This window comes from Diaphorina citri, unplaced genomic scaffold (genome assembly GCF_000475195.1).
Source record: "Diaphorina citri unplaced genomic scaffold, Diaci psyllid genome assembly version 1.1 scaffold21, whole genome shotgun sequence".
Classification (NCBI taxonomy): Eukaryota; Metazoa; Arthropoda; class Insecta; order Hemiptera; family Psyllidae; genus Diaphorina; species Diaphorina citri.
Window position 1 is genome coordinate 331,358 of NW_007377459.1, and position 18,477 is coordinate 349,834.

Consider the following 18,477-nt stretch of genomic DNA (forward strand, 5'->3'; position numbering starts at 1 on the left):
ATATAATTTCAAGGATAAAATTGATGATACAAAATTTATTAGAAGAACTTTCATACTGAATGGTTCAAGTGAAATATGTTTTTAGGAAGAGGTAACCTCGCTCTGTTTGATTGGCTATAACGTCGATGTTGACCACACAGTATTATTCAAATTTATCATTAGCATAAATAAGATGCTTGGTCCGAAACCTAATATGAAACATAAAGAACCGGTGCTCAAGATATAGATAACTTTGAAACTCAACCCTATATCTACTGAAGAAGATGCCTCAGACATAATTTATTGACATACGAACTTTTCGCCAAACCAGTTCTGAGCTTTTATAGTCCCAACATCATTATTAAATTTAATAATAGGATTAGATAACATTCTATTCCCCCGTATACATACATAAGACTAAAACATGGAGTATGTTTTCAAGAACATGGCAGTTTTTCCTCTGGCAGTTGTGGATTGAATAATGGTTTGAGCTTTTTTCAAAATGGTCTTTTTCATGCGTGGGTTGCAAGAGAAGCTTTATTCGATGAGTTTGTATCAAAACAAGATAGAAAAGTGATAAATCTTGTTTCAAAATTTTCTTTGTACCCAGTTGGGATGTGGGCTTCCATATGACTAACAATCGTAAGTAACTGCTAATTTAGAGAAAATTATTACACATTTAATAAATACTTTTATTAGCATGATGCTACACCTACGCGGAATAAAATATGTTTCTGTTTTGTAAGCTGTTCTTTGATACTTTGCAGATAAAACTAGTCAATCTGGGTGTTGGTATAAATAGAACAAAATGACATTTGCATTGGTTTACTCCCTGTTGATCTACCTTCAATCAAGAGTCATACATTTACATGATTTAGATTAAATCAGAACAGAATATTGTGTACCTTATACCGTCTACTATAAAGTAGGTATATCAAACCCACGAACAAATATTAAATTAGTACTTAATATAAGCTTTAATTATGCATATCCTGTTTTGACTTCAAAGATATCAATTATTGCCAAGCTTGTTATGAGAATTGGAAGAAATAACCTAGTAATAATAACAGTTTGAAAATGCTTTGCAATGGTGGCAAAATTTAGTACACTTTATGTGCGATAACATCTTATAGGTACGTCTTTGCTATAAAGAACGAAATTCATGACACAAAGTTTGTTCAAGCACTTCGACCCAACCTAATCGTAACAAAATTAAGGAAAGACTACAAAATGAGCTTGGCGAGAAAAAAAGTATGACAGTTAGGGAAAAGGGTGTGGTCAACCAGTAAATAATGTAAATATAAAGATTTCAGACATGATTTTATAGCTGTACAATTATGTACGAGAATGGATTAGACACAATATGAACACAAATGGTAACATACTCGGTGAACTCTATGTAGCTTCCAACATTCAAGGTAAACTTTGTACAAGATGTTCGCCTGTCCATAATTGAAAGACCAGGCCATGTAGTTGTGAGTTGTTAGGTTACAAGGAAAGGCATGGAACAGTAAACGTTTAAATGGAATATTAGTGACCACTAGAATGAAAAACACATTATTGTTCATACAGTCTATTACACCTATGGCTTGACCAGCTTAAATCACCTCCTAGACCTAGAAGAACCATTCAACCTCAAGAACTGAAATTTTTACCTCGAGACCTTCATGTAATTTGTTTCTCCTATGTTATTGATAAACCATCATAATTGGTGCATTATGACATTGGCATTGATGATCTTGTAACCCATTCAAACATGGATTATCTCTAATCCAAAAATGATTGTTAAGTTAATAATAAACATCTGAAGAGAATTGTTTATTTATCTACTCAAGGAATGTAGGTAGGTGGAATTCTTAACGAACTTTGCAGTCTCCTTAATGAAATATGATGGAAAAAATCAGAGCCTTATTAATGAAATGGGTTCTTAATAATATTGATATTGATCTTGAAAAATGACCACTCTTACATCATTAGCTACCTTCCTACCTCCTACTTAGTTCTCATATAAGTAACTAATTTAGTAAAAATCATCTGGAAACCGATGTTTCGTAAGTAAAAAGAATGTTATGCTAGGACCGAATGAAGGCCGAATCAGTTCAAAAATTAAATGTTTTCTAAATTACAAAAATTCTTCATAAGGTATGACACCTATGTAGCTAGTTATCTACATGAACAAGTTGGACTAAACCTTGCTTCAATAAGGTCATTACCGTGAACGAGATTTTTTATTTGCAGAACCGAGAAATGTATACAAAGAAGTAATTGCAAAATTTAATATGGATTCCAATGTAATTAAAATTCGCAAAACTATATAGAATAAATAGCTCATTCAACATAAAAATCGGACCAATTGCAACATGCCGATTTCAATATGAATTGAATTAAATACGTACAACAGGTATTTATAAATTCCACCTTTATTTTTTATTTGCTTTTTTGCTCTTTCTTTGCTTGTTGTGGATTACTTAACATCGCATTTGATAGAAAGGAATGTTTTTTAGGAATCGCATGTACGTTACTTCATTTTTTCTGAGTACATTTATCTGGTTTGCTTTGAATATTGATGATGACAGTTTCAAGCTTCTGAGCATTCTTAACAGAGTTCAAAGTGAATGGAAACTGGGTTATACGCTGAGTATGGATACTGAACTTGTGATAAATCTAGATGTTATGTGTTACCATTAGGAGGATTATTGATGATCCGTAATACTATAAACTTGTTCAGACAACTCAATAACTATTATTAGGCATAAACTTGCCATCACAAGTAGCTACCTGACGAACGAGGCACGACGCGAATTATTTTCAAATATCATACGGACAGGTTGTTTCGTTCTAATAAATCTCAACTTAAATACTACCCTAACTAGAATCAAGTTGGTATTGAGATTAAAAAGATCAATTTACCTTTAGATAGAACTGATAAAAGGTTCTTTGATTTTCAGCAGCAATAAGATGTATTTACACGCTAGAGATACATTGACATGTACTCGTAGAATGACGAAATGGACACATATGATATGTAAATAGCCAATCCGTTAGAATAAGCCACCAAATATTACCTCGTTGACTCAATACAAAGATATCCTTGTTTTTGTGTTTAAGAATCCATCTTATACGAAGTTTTTTTTAACTTTACAATGCAATCAAGGATTGGTCATGCCCAAATCATTGATTTTGTGGTAGTTCGGTTGTTCGGTACAAGAAAGACCAATATTATACACATACACGGATATAAAATAACTAAGGCTGGTCATTTTTTATGGTTGTAGTTGATAGTTCGTCAGATTCCATCTCATGGAATTAACTTTACAATGCAATCAAGGATTGGTCATGCCCAAATCATTGATTTTGTGGTAGTTCGGTACACGAAAGACCAATTATACACATACACGGATATAAAATAACTAAGGCTGGTCATTTTTTATGGTTGTAGTTGATAGTTCGTCAGATTCCATCTCATGGAACTGTTCTGCATTTATTTGTTCACTGAGTTTGCGTATTTCTCGATGTAGTTCAGTTGAGTCACGACTTTGTACTCTTGGAGCAATCGGATCACACGTTAGGGTGTTTCTCCAATGTTCACAATATTTGTAAACAATACCCACTGCTTTTGTCTTGGCGGACGTATAGGTTGACGTACTGCCGCGGGCTATCACACTGGTATGATGAAATCCGCGCTCGTTATTTAGGACTACACAGATGGCGATAATGAATTGAAATAAATCAATCGTTTCATTGAAAAAAGGAAAAAAATATTTATTAGAAAATGATAAATGTAAATGAACTAGGTGATCATGATTAAGGCGTAGGAGTAGGAACGTTAAAGACCCCTACAACGCGCCAAATTTTACTAGTCCGCATGTAATAAGTAGTCCTTGTAAGAAATAAATCAACAGGTTTCACATTACATATGAGCAACGAAATAATAATGATCTCCAAAATTATTTAACACATTGTGTACGATGTGATCCATTTTTGTATCACCGTCACTTTGGTGGTGGTACGGTGTGATCCACTTTTGTATCACGAGACTTCCTTCAATCCAAGGCCCGTGATACAAAAATGGATCATACTGGAGACCTATACTCTACGTGGTTTGATGCAGTATATCATGCTTAGTTTTGGTTTCTTCTGGTGTCAAAAAATTCCAAGTGGTTCAAAAGTTATTGAAGAAATAAAAAGAGCTCTTTTTAGGTAAAAATGAACGAAATTTGGCATTTTTCTTTATTAGAACTTAAGGATATTAGTTTTGAAAAATAAGTTGAATAGGTGATCCAGAAGCTGATGTCGTTGTCTATGCTGTAAGCATGACTAGGACTAAATTGATAATTCATTTTCAGTTTTAGCCTCTGTAGCCGAGTGCCGGAGACCTGGTTGGAGAATTACTAACATAACCTAACTTGTCTTGTACATTATTTGTTTCAGCTGTTAGGCGTGGTTGCTTTAACCACACTTTTTGTAGTTGTATCTGCAAAACATGTAGAAATTGGCAGATCTTTCCCCTCCAACCTTAACAAAGGTCAAAAACGCCAGTTAGGGATCGACGGTAACGAACAAGTGAACTCTATCCAAGATGAACTCGATTCTGCTGATGTTGTTTCCACCTCTTCTCCAGTGAATGATGCTACTTACACCACTGGTGCCGACTTTGTCTCCACCACTGCTGCTCCAGCTCTTGGTGACTACAGAGGTCTGAACAGTATCAGTGCTGGTGCTCCAGTAAGCTCTGCCATCGGAAGCTCTTACATCTCTGGAAGTTCTTTCGGTAGTGGAATCAACGGATTCGGTTCCTCATTCGGAAACCGTGGATTTGGATACGGATCTTCCTACGCATCTGCTCCAGCTTTCGGAAGCGGTTTCGTCAGCTCCACCGTAGCTCCAGCTTTCGGTAGTGGTTTCGTTCCCTCCACCGCTGCTCCAAAGCATTGGTGTTTATTTTTTCATAATAGTGCTTTTGAGTTTGCTAAACTATTCCTTTCTACTAAAAGAAGACTTCAAAATTCGCATTCACTTTCAATAAGGGGTAACCTTACTCGAATTTTCATCAAATGAACCTCAGAGTATCCTCTTCAAAACTGAATCCTTTTCACAGAATCTTCCTTCATTTATATCATCTTCAAACCACATCATCTCCGCAAAAGTGGGGATAACTTGAAAAACAACAAAAATCAAAATGTCACTAGTTTTTTTTTATGAACCTGTTTGGAAATCATCCATCTATCGATTTAAATTCTAGAATCAACTTGTTCAAGGCCGCTCCTCGCACTACAAAACAAACAAGACGAAAATTTTGCTACGGACGCTAATTTAATTTAGTTGACCTTTAAAAAACATGAAAAATGTACCAGGCATATCCACACATCTGTACACAGTGTCTGGCCAAATGACATTTTACAGGATATTGTGTTTTATTAAAACCTGTTTTCTTTGTCTCATCTAATTATGTATTCTTCTTTCAGTTTTGTCAGGTTGACTCTCCGAAGATCGATTCAACTGGTTTTTCAAGATCTCAAAACGCAAAACTTTGACTGATTTCTTTTTAACCTTGAACTTTTCAAATTGGTTCATTTTTTTATCAATGAGCTCATCTGAATTTTCCTTTAAAATGTCAGCAACATTTGGCTTTAATTTATTCTTTTTTTGTTACAGTAACCTGATAATTAAATGTGATCAATGATGGTCATCTTGCATTGAACCTGTTGATATATTGAAGACATTAAACTCTGAGCTAATGTCACCTGCTTAAATGTATAAAATCAATGAGCTCATCTGAATTTTCCTTTAAAATGTCAGCAACATTTGGCTTTAATTTATTCTTTTTTTGTTACAGTAACCTGATAATTAAATGTGATCAATGATGGTCATCTTGCATTGAACCTGTTGATATATTGAAGACATTAAACTCTGAGCTAATGTCACCTGCTTAAATGTATAAACATTGAAAGATCATCAAAACATTTAAGCAATCAAACAATGAATCATAAATGCTAATATTACAGTAAACCTAGGTCTAATGTATAAACATTGAAAGATCATCAAAACATTTAAGCAATCAAACAATGAATCATAAATGCTAATATTACAGTAAACCTAGGTCTCCATTTTAGAAGACACTGACACAAAATTCAAACAAGATTAGATACCTGAACTGAATTTATACTCTTAAAGCAATGTTAAATTCCAATATAAGTGAAAACACTTTGTTGTTTTACAATACTACAATACAACAATCAATTGGTGCGATTAAATAAACACAATAGAACTTTTATATCGTACAAAGATCCAAAACAGTAATAAACATTAGAAGGTGAATCGTTAAGCTCAGAATTTATTGTTTTCTATTCAAAGTTCTTCCTTTTTTCAAAACATGTTCATACATATGTACACAATAAGCAATGGCAATGTTATCACAAGCAACTAATTGAAACATTTCTGTTCTGTTTGGTTGAGAAGTATGATTCTGATGACGTAAATAGAGGGCGTGAGACTCTGATGTTAATATCGGACGACAAACACACCTTTGTGAATATCGGAATTAGTTTTTCAAGTACAATCTATTTATAGTCCAATCACTCAAAATTAACTTTATAACCGTAGGCATTTTGCCAATGAAGTTGAGGAAGTCAGGATTTAGGAAGGAGGCCATTGAGAAACACTCTTTCCGAGAATAGCAGTTCCCGTTTTAAACTCTGTCATGAGTTTCATCCACTAGGATGTATCACATTCATTCAAATAAATTTGAGATAATTCCATTCCATGTCGAGCTCCAAAAGACAACATGGCCTTCCAGCGCTTTTTAAGAATGATGTTAGCCCAGTCTTTATCAAGTTTTTTAAACAAAAGTATTTGACTTTTCACTTTGAAATGGATATTGCATGTAGTATTAAAACTAATCTTCAGATTAATTTACTCAGGCTTATTATTTTACACCATTCGAGGATAGAATGTTACTTTGAAATGCATGTCGTGGAATGAATAATTTATGAGTTCATCTCAAATATTCATGAAACCCCTCAACGGAGACCACGGAAATGTTGCTTCTTTTTCCTTTACCAAAACCCGAGGATAGAATGTTACTTTGAAATGCATGTCGTGGGATGAATAATTTATGAGTTCATCTCAAATATTCATGAAACCCCTCAACGGAGACCACGGAAATGTTGCTTCTTTTTCCTTTACCAAAACTTGATTTATTTTATTTTTTATACTTTTTATAAGATTTTTTTACAGTTTTTGTGGGTTACCAGAAATTTGGAATTTGGATTTTATGTTCGTGCAAATACAATGAAATGTCCTAAATTGAACGAGATCATGAAATTTCTAGTATATTGGAAGTCCATTTTGTGAGGGGGAAAATACCTACAGAAACTCCAAATATGTAAGAAATAGATATAATGAAGTACGGAATAGAGAAAGTAAAAAATTATCACATCATTTATATAAATAATTAGACAAGGAAATAGAAGAAAATGTAAATGGCAAGAATTTGGGCAATGCTTATGGGCGATAAAAAAATACTAGGAAAAAATATGGCAATAGACAAGGAAATAGAAGAAAATGTAAATGGCAAGAATTTGGGCAATGCTTATGGGCGATAAAAAAATATTAGGAAAAAATATGGCAACATTTGGAATCATTCAGTACAAATACCCATTTAAGGAGAGGGAAATAGAAAAGTTGGGTATTTATACCTACACAAATAATACACAAATTTTAAAAATATCTTTTATTCTGTACAGTTTGTTTTCATTATTAAAATTTATTATTGATTAAATTCCTAGGCCTATTAAAATAATTTATCATACCTACACAAATAATACACAAATTTAAAAATATCTTTTATTCTGTACAGTTTGTTTTCATTATTAAAATTTATTATTGATTAAATTCCTAGGCCTATTAAAATAATTTATGGAGAAATACTATAATATTGACTTGATTTGAAACAGAAGAATTTAACAACCAATAGTAAAGTCATGTTTTTGTTGATGCATCATTACTTTTTAATATTTCCAAAAATTCCCATATTGACTTTCTTGATGGGAATACGAGTGGAATTTCATTTTCATGACATAAAGTACTTCAGACATATTGCTAGTTAAACTATTTGTACTTTGACTCATCAATTGTGTCTGACAGTTACTTTCAAAAGGCATCACGTGACTTAGCACGAAATCAAAAACAATAAATTTACTATCGGTTATACAATTCGATCACTTTTGGAATCTATTATCACTTTGATAGCATCTACTTCTTGAGGAAACCACCGTATGGCTTGTTGATCTTTCCATACAGACCGTCATTGCAGTCGTGAACCTTGATTCCGTTGTAGCCGTGAGATGGTCCGAATCCGTAGAGTGGAGACACGGTGCTTCCATAGCCGTAGCTGTGGTGGCTGCCAAATCCGTAAGAAGGAGAGACTGTGCTACCAATGTGGTAGGCTGGGGACACAGTGCTTCCGATGTGGTAGGCTGGGGACACAGTGCTGCCAATGTGGTAGGAAGGAGAGACGGTACTTACAATAGCGGGAGCGGCAGTGGCGTAGATGGCAGGGGCAGGACTAGCGTAGATTGCTGGAGCAACAGATCCGTAGACAACGGGTTGCTTGACGATGTGTTTTTCGACAGTGATGGGAACAGCAACGTGTTTCTCAACAGTGACGGGGTATGGGACTGGTCTATCGACAGCTACTGGGACTGGTCTGTCAACAGCGACTGGGTATGGCACTGGCTTCTCAACTGGGTATGGCTGAGGGACATGGACTGGTCTGTCTACGATTTTCTCTACTGGGTATGGGACTGGTCTGTCAATGTGGACTGGCTTCTCAACAATCTTTTCTACTGGGTATGGTTGTGGGACTGGTCTGTCTATTGACCCAGGAGGCCCTCAAGAGAACACTTGCGGGAGCCCCTCTAAAAAGTATATAAGTCACTGCTCGGAACAAACGGGGCCAGATAAAACCCCCTGTATACGTCCCTGTACATAAGACGTGTGGTATAAGTGTAACACATTACGTGACATGTGTATCTAATGATATCCAAATTAGATCCCTAATATCAGGTCATCCTATGACCATAATTCCGCCATGATCTAGGCTCGCCAAAGGAGGACATCCCCTGAGGGAAGATTCCTAGACCGTCGGACTTTAGGGGAATTTCTCTATGAGGATATACGTAATTCCAACTCATAGACACTAAACACTTCCTTGGTTAGAACATTCTGGTGTTGGTGTTGAGATTTTTCTACTGTCATTTTTTAGGAGTTTCCAGAGAATAATTGATTCCAATACATACATTTACTTTCCTTATTATAGGATGAAGAAAGTAAAAAGACAGGAAAAAGTTATCTTGGAAGGTAGTATATGCCTTGTAACGGAGCGGATGTAAAACCCCCGTCACTAAAAAGACTCATTGGAAAACTCCAACCAGTACTTTTTTCCACAGTTCTGAACGAAGTACGGACAACCAAACGAGTATACGAAAGGTGGAAACACACAGACGTGAGCTCACGTGACGTGATAGTGTGTTTCTACCCTAACTTCACAGTCGAATAGCTCCGAGGACCTTTAACACTTCTCGAGAAAATCTACTATATTAAATCTAGGGGAGCTCAACTATAAATTACTCAGATACTCGCTCCATACTTCATTCATAACTTTATGGAGGTTAGAGGTAATTGGTGTGCAACAGTATCTAGTAAATTACTCTCAGTGGCGGGTAGTGAGATTTTCAAAAGGGGAACGAGTGAATTGGAACACATCACATACCTTCAAGCACACTCTATTTGTCAAGGGGTTTCCTTGCCTTTGGGATCAATTTAATTTGAAGCTATAAACCCATATACAGTACAGTTACAGTATGCCGAACTGCTGGTAGTCTTAGAATTCAGGCTGTTTTGGGATCAATTTAATTTGAAGCTATAAACCCATATACAGTACAGTTACAGTATGCCGAACTGCTGGTAGTTTTAGAATTCAAGCTGAATAATCACAAAATCATTTACTATTAATCAGGCATGTATGCAGGGTTTTATCAAGGGGGCCTAGATCCAAACGGTGACTTATGGATTCAGGCTGAATAATCACAAAATCATTTACTATTAATCAGGCATGTATGCAGGGTTTTATCAAGGGGGCCTAGATCCAAACGGTGACTTATGGGGAGGGGGATGATCCAAATCTTAGGGTGTTACAACATTTAGGGATGCCTAAAACTCCGAGGGTGCGCGATCCAAACGGTGACTTATGGGGAGGGGGATGATCCAAATCTTAGGGTGTTACAACATTTAGGGATGCCTAAAACTCCGAGGGTGCGCCCCATGTACCTCTAAATACGGCCCTGATTTTAATTAAGTATTAAGTAGGGAGGTTAGGAAAAACCTTAGAGAGGAAGGGAAGCGCTCCCAGCTTTCATGGATCATCCGCCACTGCTGTCAAGTGAGAAAAAATTACTTCTAGTGCCTGGCTAAGGATCTAATGATTTTATTAGTAAGTGGCCTGCCACAATATCAAGGTACCGAACTTCTTAATTAAGTATTAAGTAGGGAGGTCAGGAAAAACCTTAGAGAGGAAGGGAAGCGCTCCCAGCTGTCATGGATCATCCGCCACTGCTGTCGAGTGAGAAAAAATTACTTCTAGTGCCTGGCTAAGGATCTAATGATTTTATTAGTAAGTGGCCTGCCACAATATCAAGGTACCGAACTTGTCTATCTGATCTTTCCATCGGGCGCACGCCAACCTTTTCAGTCTAGGAGGAACTGGACTGTAGATGTGAAGTTTTCTTTTATGGAGGGAAATGTAACTGCTAAGGACTTATCGTCCCGAAATCGAAGAAAGAAGGAAGACAGGATAGAAAAAAGCCAGCCGTTCCGAGAACGAATATTATCCGTTCAGGATAAAATCCGCCCCGAGCGGGAATCAATGCTGCCTAGGTCTAAGTGTGGTTGGCCTGCATTAGCAAGTTTAATGCACCAGTGCCCTGAAGTTAAACAACGTCCCGCGTGGCTAGTATCCGAATAGATGACCATCAGGGCAATCTTTTCCCGGCCCCACTTAGGCTGGGTGAGGTTAATCTGAGGAGGCGTGTAGTTTGTCTCCGAATGGAGGGTAAACCTCCGTCACTAAAAACCTTAGCAGTTATACAAGGACGTTAAAAAATAAATAATAATAATATTTCGATTACAAATATTTCAACGGGTTACTTTCTGGTGTTCTCGTGTTGACCCAGCACCTAAATGGGAAGTATTGTGTCTTTTCTCGCCCATCTGATGAGACGCATACTACGGGATGGGCATGCTACGACACAGGCCACATGCGTCTAATGTAGCAGTTGTTTCATTGCTACGAAATAAAAACGGTGGTGGAACACTCATCTTTTAAAAGCAGAAAAAAAAGCAGAAAGAAACAACAGTGTCTTCAGAAGCGAAAGGCCATCTAATTTGCCATAATATTATCTTATGGTATTGACATTGAGGGTATTTGCGAATAGGTAGGTAATACTGATATTATTGCGGTAGGTAAGTAAGTAAGTATTACTTAGCTAGCACATCTATGGACTATGGTACAAAAGAGCTCAGGACGCTGAAAACATATAGATGTCAAGGCGAACGACTTTTGATCTCCCGATAGGTGAAGTAGTGCAATATAAAACAATCGAACTCGAGCCAACTGCACTGAGAATCCTAGATGCAACCCTAACAACCGAGTCAAGTGATGCTCTAGGCTGGAAGATGTTGGAGACAACATTCTAGAAGAAAATACCAACAGATACAAAAATGTAGAGGAAAAGAAAGGAAAGGGACGAGTTGCAGGGAAAATAAGCAAAGGTTGAGTGCGAAGGGCATCCACTCGTAAAATTTGTAGCCAAAACCAAATGTCAGCCCAAAGCAATCACCCTAGTTAGGGCTGATTGCCCTAACTAGCTGATTGAGAGGCTGACGAAAAACGCCGACCCCGTCTGTAAACGAGAAAAGGCAAAGAAAAAGAAGAAGAAGAAGAAGAAGAAGAGTCTGTGCAACACTTGGGAGTTATCCATATTATGCGTATCAAGACATTAACAGATATTACCCACACTAATGCTCGTTTTCACACTTCAATGGACGATTTCATTCCCCACAAAGCAATCTAAAACAACACGCTAGCAATCTTTAACAAGCTATCAAAGGATTTTCCATATTTACGCATCAACTGATGGTCAATAATGTCAATATCCAATTATCCGCACTAGTTAGGTAACTCCGAAATCACAAATTAGGAAAACCACTTGACAGAATGACAAATATGTCCAACTTGCTGTCCATAAAGTGATAGGTCCACATAATATCCATACAATGGTCCATATAATGTCCACATAACTGATAGAAGTGATGGTATCTTTGGACACTCAGCAGGATGAGGTGCCGAAACTAATACAAACACACATTGAGCATCATATTGCACAATACCAACACCGAAATAATGAAAAGGGAAAACACAAGGAGAGGAGGGACTCGACGAAAGAGAAATTTCCTTTGAGGCACTGCACAACGCTTAATCGAATTCTAATAATGTATGTCCTGTAGATGATTTGGAAGAATGTATGAAAGAAATTCGAAGAACACAATTTCCATTTGCTATCCCTGAATCAGGACCTTTCACAGCAACTTTCGAGGTATTGGAGACCCACCTCCAGAACAAAAGAGTAACAGTAAGTAAGATGCGAAGATAAAACTATGTAGCAACAAGTCAGCAAGTAAAATTTATTGGAAAGAAAAACCAATAAAGTCTAGACAGCTTTGATCATTTCTAACATCCGAAACAGATACGTATGTGACAGAAGAAGAAATATGGATACTTGACGATATGAAATAGAGGTGAATTGAAGACGATATGGAAATAAATGACGGTTTCTAACTTGGAAAAAATCGAATGGCAGTTAAAGAACATCTAGATGTCAATGTTCCACAGTAACTCATCGCCAGAGAAAACAACAAAAGAAAGGAAACCAAACCAAATTCATAACATATTGCTTGGTGCTATTTTGTCAGGACTATTAAGTCAGAGATCTTCTTTTCTCATGGTTCTAATTATTCTTCCCATCTTCCTCTTCTTCTGGTGGTCTATTCTCAATTGAAAGTTATCAATGATAAATTTGGGGCGGAATAGAGTACTTATTAAAAGTTCATTAATCCCTATAATCCAATTGGTGGATGTATCACTTCTTCCTTCAGTTTGAAGTAATGGGAAATGTGACACATCCACTAATCATAGTACCTAGTAATGGTGGATGTGTCACTTATCCCTTCAGAGAAACATAGGTACATATTAATGCCTGCGGCAATTTCTACCATTAAATAAAGGGAATGAGGTCAATTCTAATATTTCATATATAAATTACTATGCTCCTTCCTTCAGTTCGAAGTAATGGGGAATGTGACACATCCACTAATCATAGTACCTAGTAATGGTGGATGTGTCACTTATCCCTTCAGAGAAACAGAGGTACATATTAATGCCTGCGGCAATTTCTACCATTAAATAAAGGGAATGAGGTCAATTCTAATATTTCATATATAAATTACTATGCTTAACTTATTTATATTGTCGGCTTCGGACTAACGAACACCTGTCTCGGTGGTGTAGTGGTCAAGGCGCTCGCCTGGTAAACAGGAGGGCGTGGGTTCAATCCCAGCCGACGTATGGAATTTTTCGGACTAAGGAACACCTGCCTCAGTGGTGTAGTGGTCAAGGCGCTCGCCTGGTAAACAGGAGGGCGTGGGTTCAATCCCAGCCGAGGAATGGAATTTTATCCTCAATATAATGTAATTGGTCTTTCGTGTACCGAACTACCACAAAATCAATGATTTGGACATGACCAATCCTTGATTGCATTGTAAAGTTAAAAAAAACTTCGTATAAGATGGATTCTTAAACACAAAAACAAGGATATCTTTGTATTGAGTCAACGAGGTAATATTTGGTGGCTTATTCTAACGGATTGGCTATTTACATATCATATGTGTCTAGTGACATTTTGATTTTTGTTGTTTTTCAAGTTATCCCCACTTTTGCGGAGATGATGTGGTTTGAACATGATATAAATGAAGGAAGATTCTGTGAAAAGGATTCAGTTTTGAAGAGGATACTCTGAGGTTCATTTGATGAAAATTCGAGTAAGGTTACCCCTTATTGAAAGTGAATGCGAATTTTGAAGTCTTCTTTTAGTAGAAAGGAATAGTTTAGCAAACTCAGAAGCACTATTATGAAAAAATAAACACCAATGCTCACTCTACTTAGATTAGCTACTGAATGAATTGCTCTTATTGACCAAGTCTTTAGTAAATGTACCAAAGCGCGAAGCTCACACACTTTGTAATTCAGTGTCCAGCAGACTTCAGGATGATTACCATGTTCAACAATGTTAAAGGAAAACACACAATGAATGCTTGTGAAACAAGAGATGTCCAAGAACGGCTTTTATTTAGTAGATTTAGAAAAGGTAACAAAGTCTCGATGAAAGGAGTATAAAAGTAGTGATCTCAACTAAGCCTTATTGTGAACAGGTGATGAAAAAATGAGCTTGTGATAGTTTGTATCTAAAAAAGGCTTTGTGAAATTGAAAAGTTTGATTAAGTTTTTCCAACTATAAATATTTGATTTTTTATTATTTTCCTTTTATTTCACACAAAAATTGACTAAATGGCTCAAGTACAATAATGTTTAATATTATTGTGAAATTTCTTAGGTAAAAATCTCTTCTATACAATATGATTATTTTATAGGTCGAAGTGAAAACCTGAAAATTTTGGATCTAACCTAATATTCCCTGAACACGTATGTAAATCTAAGTAGTGGATTGTGAATACAGGTTGTATCAATTTGAAGTTTGACAGTAGGAATGGATCATCCCTCTTTTATTTTTGTGGTATTCTGCCAAATAATAGGACTTACCAGCTATTAAAATCAACTACAAATCAAGAAACCTGTATAAACAATCCTAATATCACATTTGAAAAATTCAATAATCTATAATACCTAAATGAGCAAAAATACTAAATGAAAAAGAACTTTAGAGTAATGTAGAAGTTTAACATTTTAGAAGTACCTAACAATGTTGTAGATAAGACCTAATGATTCACATATTAAACTGGGGCCTAATGTTAGGAACTTCGCTTTAATTTAGAATCAGTGTTTACTTTCTCTTGAGGAAACCGGCGTAGGCGCTGGTTGGGGAAGCGTACAGGCTAGAGACAGTGCTCACTGGGGAGGCAATTCTAGCTCCAGCACTGTAGCCGTAAGATGGGGCGATGCTACCGAAGGAAGAGTATCCAGCGGAGTAAGCAGGGGCGACGGTGGAAACTTCGTCATTCTACGAGTACATGTCAATGTATCTCTAGCGTGTAAATACATCTTATTGCTGCTGAAAATCAAAGAACCTTTTATCAGTTCTATCTAAAGGTAAATTGATCTTTTTAATCTCAATACCAACTTGATTCTAGTTAGGGTAGTATTTAAGTTGAGATTTATTAGAACGAAACAACCTGTCCGTATGATATTTGAAAATAATTCGCGTCGTGCCTCGTTCGTCAGGTAGCTACTTGTGATGGCAAGTTTATGCCTAATAATAGTTATTGAGTTGTCTGAACAAGTTTATAGTATTACGGATCATCAATAATCCTCCTAATGGTAACACATAACATCTAGATTTATCACAAGTTCAGTATCCATACTCAGCGTATAACCCAGTTTCCATTCACTTTGAACTCTGTTAAGAATGCTCAGAAGCTTGAAACTGTCATCATCAATATTCAAAGCAAACCAGATAAATGTACTCAGAAAAAATGAAGTAACGTACATGCGATTCCTAAAAAACATTCCTTTCTATCAAATGCGATGTTAAGTAATCCACAACAAGCAAAGAAAGAGCAAAAAAGCAAATAAAAAATAAAGGTGGAATTTATAAATACCTGTTGTACGTATTTAATTCAATTCATATTGAAATCGGCATGTTGCAATTGGTCCGATTTTTATGTTGAATGAGCTATTTATTCTATATAGTTTTGCGAATTTTAATTACATTGGAATCCATATTAAATTTTGCAATTACTTCTTTGTATACATTTCTCGGTTCTGCAAATAAAAAATCTCGTTCACGGTAATGACCTTATTGAAGCAAGGTTTAGTCCAACTTGTTCATGTAGATAACTAGCTACATAGGTGTCATACCTTATGAAGAATTTTTGTAATTTAGAAAACATTTAATTTTTGAACTGATTCGGCCTTCATTCGGTCCTAGCATAACATTCTTTTTACTTACGAAACATCGGTTTCCAGATGATTTTTACTAAATTAGTTACTTATATGAGAACTAAGTAGGAGGTAGGAAGGTAGCTAATGATGTAAGAGTGGTCATTTTTCAAGATCAATATCAATATTATTAAGAACCCATTTCATTAATAAGGCTCTGATTTTTTCCATCATATTTCATTAAGGAGACTGCAAAGTTCGTTAAGAATTCCACCTACCTACATTCCTTGAGTAGATAAATAAACAATTCTCTTCAGATGTTTATTATTAACTTAACAATCATTTTTGGATTAGAGATAATCCATGTTTGAATGGGTTACAAGATCATCAATGCCAATGTCATAATGCACCAATTATGATGGTTTATCAATAACATAGGAGAAACAAATTACATGAAGGTCTCGAGGTAAAAATTTCAGTTCTTGAGGTTGAATGGTTCTTCTAGGTCTAGGAGGTGATTTAAGCTGGTCAAGCCATAGGTGTAATAGACTGTATGAACAATAATGTGTTTTTCATTCTAGTGGTCACTAATATTCCATTTAAACGTTTACTGTTCCATGCCTTTCCTTGTAACCTAACAACTCACAACTACATGGCCTGGTCTTTCAATTATGGACAGGCGAACATCTTGTACAAAGTTTACCTTGAATGTTGGAAGCTACATAGAGTTCACCGAGTATGTTACCATTTGTGTTCATATTGTGTCTAATCCATTCTCGTACATAATTGTACAGCTATAAAATCATGTCTGAAATCTTTATATTTACATTATTTACTGGTTGACCACACCCTTTTCCCTAACTGTCATACTTTTTTTCTCGCCAAGCTCATTTTGTAGTCTTTCCTTAATTTTGTTACGATTAGGTTGGGTCGAAGTGCTTGAACAAACTTTGTGTCATGAATCTCGTTCTTTATAGCAAAGACGTATAAGATGTTATCGCACATAAAGTGTACTAAATTTTGCCACCATTGCAAAGCATTTTCAAACTGTTATTATTACTAGGTTATTTCTTCCAATTCTCATAACAAGCTTGGCAATTGATATCTTTGAAGTCAAAACAGGATATGCATAATTAAAGCTTATATTAAGTACTAATTTAATATTTGTTCGTGGGTTTGATATACTTTATAGTAGACGGTATAAGGTACACAATATTCTGTTCTGATTTAATCTAAATCATGTAAATGTATGACTCTTGATTGAAGGTAGGAGCATTGGTGTTTATTTTTTCATAATAGTGCTTCTGAGTTTGCTAAACTATTCCTTTCTACTAAAAGAAGACTTCAAAATTCGCATTCACTTTCAATAAGGGGTAACCTTACTCGAATTTTCATCAAATGAACCTCAGAGTATCCTCTTCAAAACTGAATCCTTTTCACAGAATCTTCCTTCATTTATATCATGTTCAAACCACGCTGCTCCACTGAGAGCCGGATCCATCTTCTCATCTGGTCCAGCTTACGGTAGTGCTTTCGGAAACGGTTTCATTGGCTCAACCGTAGCTCCATCTTTAGGATACAGTTCTTACGGTGCTTACGGATATGGTGCTCCAGTCGTACAAAGCGCTGTTGTCGAGAAACGCGTTCCAGTCCCAATTGTTCAAACCAATGTTGTTAAAGAACAAGTTGCTGTTCCACAACCATACGCTGTTCCAGTCGACAGACCAGTCCCACAACCATACTCAGTCGAAAAACCAGTCCCATACCCAGTCCCAGTTGAAAAGAGAATTCCAGTCCCAGTTGAAAGACCATACCCAGTCCCAACCCCTGTCCCAGTTGAAAAGAGAGTCGAGGTACCAGTTCCACAGCCATACGCTGTTCATGTTGATAGACCAGTCCCAGTGCCACAACCATACCCCGTTGAAAAGAGAATCACTGTACCAGTCCCTCAACCATACCCAGTTGAAAGACCAGTCCCATACCCAGTTCCAGTTGAAAAGAGAGTCGAAGTACCTGTACCACAGCCATACGCTGTCCATAGCAATGTTAAATTCCAATATAAGTGAAAACACTTTATTGTTTAACAATACAACAATACTAAAGTCAACACTGTTGGTTTAACAATTTTATTGATGTATCCAATCAATTGGTGCGATTAAATAAACACAATAGAACTTTTATATCGTACAAAGTTCAAAAACAGTAATAAACATTAGAAGGTGAATCGTTAAGCTCAGAATTTATTGTTTTCTTTTCAAAGTTCTTCCTTT

General features: G+C 36.2%; 2 protein-coding genes across 2 annotated transcripts in view; one reads left to right on the forward strand and one right to left on the reverse strand.

The window, feature by feature from the left end:
* The window catches only part of LOC103508843 (angiotensin-converting enzyme-like), a 186,541-nt gene that overhangs the window by 100,074 nt on the left and 67,990 nt on the right, over positions 1 to 18,477 (reverse strand). The window lies entirely within an intron of this gene.
* The window catches only part of LOC108252384 (skin secretory protein xP2-like), a 70,964-nt gene that overhangs the window by 44,374 nt on the left and 8,113 nt on the right, over positions 1 to 18,477 (forward strand). The window lies entirely within an intron of this gene.